This window comes from Glandiceps talaboti, chromosome 9, assembly GCF_964340395.1.
Source record: "Glandiceps talaboti chromosome 9, keGlaTala1.1, whole genome shotgun sequence".
Lineage (NCBI taxonomy): Eukaryota > Metazoa > Hemichordata > Enteropneusta > Spengelidae > Glandiceps > Glandiceps talaboti.
In genome coordinates this window covers 4,797,095-4,803,021 of record NC_135557.1, presented here as the reverse complement: position 1 = coordinate 4,803,021, position 5,927 = coordinate 4,797,095, and positions in this window count along the sequence as shown.

Sequence of the window (5,927 nt, the reverse complement as noted above, 5' to 3'; positions counted from 1 at the left end):
ATGCAGTAAACACTTTGTTTTTACTGCCTAATTTATTTTTTTTCATTTTGTTGTTGGTGTATTTATATAACTAATGTATCGCTTATCATAACAATTGACTCACTACATTTCCTCTCCAATACATGACACAGCTGAAGCTGAATTCAATTACATTTTCCCTTTGGTCACCTGTTAGTGTCCATCCGGGACCGTACATTTCATAATTACAATTGACAGGTAGATCATTATAGCTTGAGAAGTTTAAGTTGAGAGAACAATTTGTAGTAACTGTCAGCAACTCAAAATGGCATTACCGGTGGTGAACAGAAGGGTATACTTTTCTCGAGTCATCCTCAAACTGTTAACCCCTTACATTTACGATGCGGGCGATACAAATGAACTGTATGATAATTGCACAAACGGACAACTTAGATTAAGGGTAAGTAAATATTTCAATGTAACCTTCAATTGTCCGGTTTTAATGTTTCAAAATCATTTAATGATATCATTAACTCATTTAGTGATATCATCAATTAATTTTATGATATCATTCATTCATTTTGTGATATCATCAATTCATATCATGATATCATCAATACATTTACTGATATCATCAAATCTTTTAATGATATCATTAATTCATTTAGTGATATCATTAATTCATTTAATGCTATCACCAATTCAATTAGTGATATCATTAATTCATTTAATGATATCACCAATTCAATTAGTGATATCATCAATTCATTTAATGATGTCATTAAATATTTAATGATATCACCAATTCAATTAGTGATATCATCAATTCATTTAATGATATCATTAAATATTTAATGATATCACCAATTCAATTAGTGATATCACCAATTCATTTAATGGTATCATCAATTCATTTAATGATATCATTAAATATTTAATGATATCATCAATTGCCGAATAAAAAGTAAAATGGCTTGCCATACGCCCATTATCAGGTGTTTGATACTAAGTAAATTATAGTAGACCTACCAGGAATTCTTGTCGCATTAGATTTTGAGAAAGCCTTCGACAGTCTGGAGTGGTCTTTTTTATTTAAAACTCTAGATAAGTTTAATTTTGGTTCCTCCTTAAGTAAATGGATTCATTTATTCTATTCGAACCCAAGCAGCTGTGTTATGAATCGGGGACTCACCACAGGATATTTTGACATCAAAAGAGGTGTACGCCAAGGCGACCCCCTATCCCCCATACTGTTTATTTTAGGTCTAGAAATACTTTTAGTATCAATTATTCAAAAAGATTCCATAAAGGGCATAGACATTTCAGGTACACAGGTCAAGAATTCTGCATTTGCGGACGATTTAACATGTTTTATATCAGACGAAGACTCTGTAGTAAATCTTATGTCTCTGCTGCGTAATTTCCATTCTGCTTCTGGTCTCTCACTCAACCGTTGTAAAACAGAAGCAATGTGGCTGGGTAAATGGAGGCATAGACAGGATGAGCCTTTTGACTTCAAATGGTCTAAAACGCCAATAAAAATTGTCGGAATATTCTTTTCCTACAACACTTCACTTGCATATTCGGAAAATATATCGGCCCCGCTTAAGTCTATGCATCGTTTACTCAACCTGTGGAACTCTAGAGGGCTAACTTTGATTGGCAAGATTCAAATCATAAAGTCACTTATCATCCCAAAGTTTCTGTATATTTTTAATCTCATCCAAGTCAAGAAAAGGGATATTAAGATTTTAAATAGTCATATTCACCGTTTCATATGGAAAGGTCCGGATAGAATTAGTAGAAACACATTGATTGGTGATATTAATGAAGGGGGGTTAGGTATGATTGATATTTTTGCTTTGTACAAGGCCTTCAGAGTAACTTGGCTAAGTAGATACCATGTTGATGATTTCAAACACCCATGGAAATTAATATTAGACTTCTTTCTGAGGCCTATTGGTGGTAAGCTTATTTTGCGATGTAATTATAATGTCAATTTATTGCCAGTTGTACTTCCAAGTTTCTTTAAAGAAAGCCTTGTGTGTTGGAGTGAAATCAATTATATTTCTAATCTCCCTACAGAACACCAAGTTATCTGGAACAATTCAGAAATTCTCGTGAATCATAAGTCTGTATTTAACCAGTTTTTATACGGAATAGGAATTGTATTTGTTGCTGATATTTTTAACGAAGAAAATAAGTTGAAAGGCTGGGAGGAACTCTCTCGTCTAGGGTGTAATCACAATAATCTTTTATGTTGGTACGGTATTTTGCATTCGATTCCGACTCCATGGAAAAAGGGCAAGGCAGAGATTGTAAGGCCAGAGATACCAATTGGTTTTCTTAATTGTGGCAAACTAACACGTCTTAATGAATGCAAAACTAGGCATATCAGGAAAAGATTGACATCAGATTACTTTATCCCCCCTAAGGCTAAAATTTATTTTGCAAGTTTTCTTGACATCCAAAACGATGAGTGGCCAAAAATATTTACCTTGCCTTTTTGGACGACGATGAATTCAAAGCTCCAAGAATTTCAGTTTAAAATTTTACATAATATATTCTATACAAATTATGTGTTATGTCGTATGAATCCCCCGAGAGTCAACAGTAGCTACTGTACATTTTGCAATATGGAGGATGAAACCCTTGTTCATTTGTTTGTTAAATGTGAATGTGCTGTTATTTGGAAAAGCTTTCTTCTCTTGTGGGGGAAAGCTATTAATTCATCATTGACATTGTCTACTAAGCAGATACTTCTTGGTGACCCATCATTCAACATACTGTTCAACCATCTTATTTTGATTGTCAAAAAAACAGTCTATGATTGCAAAATTAGGAAAGCTATTCCTTCATTCAATCTTGTCAAAGTAAATGTCAGAATCGCTAGAGAGACAGAGATTTTTATAGCGAAGAGGAAAAATAAGCTAGAAATTTGCTCGAACAAGTGGGACAATCTAAGAATCGAGTGATACTTCTGCATTATAGGATTCCAATCACTTTATAGCATTTTATAGCAATTTATACCGTGCAATGTAACCCTTTCTCCTTTTCTTTTCCTTCCTTTTTGTTGTTACTATATTCTTTTGGAAAATAAAAAAAATAATTAAAAAAAAAAAAAAAATTATTGGCGCCCTAATGTCTACATGGAGTTGCAATACATTTAAATTTATTTCATTTGGACGACTAAATATAACAAAAAGGCGATCTTGCTATTGAAGTGTGGCATATGTAGTTTCTTGTTGGGTTCTGCGAAGTTGTATCAAACAGAAAAGCTGATCGTTATTGAGAAATTCACTTTATCACAATATCCATATTTGTGGCAACGTTCTCTTTTCGGGCCGGTCTTAATTAAATGTTTCACCCCAGGTACGCCTATGTGATGGCATGAGTACATTGTTGTTCACCTCGATGCTACTCTCAACAAGATCGGTACCAAGGAAAGTGATTCAATTGAAATTCATATTTTGTCGCTAAAGCTATTTACTAGAAGTAAGCTTCAATAGTTCCTTACAGATACATACAATGAAAGGTTCATGGTCCAACAAAGCATGTCAATTCATCGAAAACCTTGATAAACAGAGATTTTAATATGTATGACCAAGCATGTGAAATTAGGGTCAGTATGTCGGTCAGACTTAGACCGTCTGAGTCTTCGTCAGACAAACAGTTTTACAAATTTATTGATCCAAACCACGTTAAAAGTTGGAGTATTACAACGTCTTGTCATCCGTTATCATTCTCGTGAGCCAGAGAACACATTGGGCGAAACCAATGACCCTGGCTTCCTCTGTGCCGTGCGTCTTGGATGGTGCCGTAAAAGAGACAGTGTAGTTAATTTATGACGATGTTAAGTACCAGTCAGACCTGCTTTCGATTCGTTTAAAATGTGCTCACAGTTGCGTAGTTTACAAGTTATTACAACAACAAATACGTCAATCAAAACCAATGAACTTCATTTTGAGATAACAGATACGTTAATTACCAAGTAATTAAGATTAAAATATTGTTAACTAAACTAGAACATGTTAAAATAACTCGTTGATGATGACAAGCCATTTACATGAGTAAAGTGTCGTGAGATATCTAACATCAACCACTTATTGACCACTGTGACAACACTACTTAGCAATACGTTCCCTCTCATTATGAGTATTTCTGTTCATATGACACAGGTCGACAAAATATATTTGTTTTCTGGTTCCAACAACAGTCCCCAGACTGACTTATTAACGATCACGTTAAAATGTATTCACATTTACGTATAAACAACACCTTACCTTGTCCTTGGTATACCAGTCACATGTACTTCAACTCTGACAACTTGAAGTAAAATGGCGACTTTAGGTCCCTGGATGATATTATAGCCCTAGATTGTTCAAGGTCACTGGCTCACATTCATCAGGAATGCTTTGCAGAATAGAATTGTTACAGTGACTACAATGCTGATACAATCTTTACACTATCGATTCGCCATAGTTCAAAACATCTGTTATTACTTGTGTTTTTCAACAAGGACTGAAATAACATCATAGTATTTCTTATAGTATAAATCTAAGTTCATCTAACATATATATGGACTTTATCATATTTTCTCTTGACTAGGTAAAACGTGAGTCACATGACACAATTAAAGGTTCTGAAATACAATATTCACAGCACATTTAGTACAACAAATATTCACCTATACAAATTGTGTAACTGATTTTCCTATAAGACACATTTACAAGTATTGATACATGTTGGACAAAAAAGGGCAAATATGTTGTTGGATTACTTGAAAGAATGCTGTATTAGGAAATGTGATAATTTTTAGTTTCTTTCTGTTTTTAATATTATAATAACAAAAACAGAGGGAAAAAACAAAAACCAATCACAATAAAGGTACAATACAGTCCCAACCCCTCTGAAACCATTTCATTATAATAGCTTTGTGATTTTCAGTTTCATACTCAAATTTAAGTTTGTTTAGCCTTTGCCTTAATCTACGCTGCACCTTGTAATATTGACATTGTAAAATAAATCGTTCAATACAAAAAATCAAGTAGTTCTAATCTTGAAAAAAAAACTATTGGTTACCAAAGGTAACATATGTGTTCTTCTTGAAGAAAAGAATATTTAATATTACACTGTGGTTGTCTAAAAAAAATTTAATATCATACACAAATGTACTGGTCAAGTTGCATTTAAAAACATTGTATATTCCATTGACAATAATTCTCTTAATACCATGACAAAATGTCACTGTGATATAAAATCTCTTAGAAAACGGCAAGACTTGTGGTTGAATGATAAACTGCATACGGGATGATATGTGTGGTATAAACTGAAACCATAGACTTTATGTATCAAGGCCCTGAAACCTCACGGCTTCACCACAAGGGCAGACAGCCAGAAGTCGATTGACTTAAATTTTACAAATCAATTTACAGGAAAATTTGGAATGTCTATTGTCTAAACATGACTATATGTAAATTACGTGAATGACGGGTAGGTCCGTGAATTTGAAACAAATGGCGCCTTGAGGACAACTGTTTTCCAGACACGCTATCTTTTAAAATACTAAACATGTAGAGTCATGACAGTTAAGTCGCATCTAAAAAAAAACACGTTTACATATTCCATTATGGTTATTTAAAATTCTCTTAATATAATGCCAAAATGTTCTGGGCAAGTCCCATCTAAACAATAAATGCTCAATTGTTTCTGTTTGTAGTTGACAAAAAGTACATAATTCAGAACTGAAATATTTATAACATATACAAATCTCTGATGATTTATTCCTTGTTTGTAAACTATGAATTTGTGGAACCCTTCCAGTCCAATGTTGACGATTTCAAAGTCTTAATTGAATCCCATGGGGAGTGGAAAGAAGTCACTTTCAAGTTGTACACTCAGACAATTGATGACGTCATCCGTTCCAGGAAGGAAGAAAGGAAAGATTTGCAATTTATTGATTCGTTCTA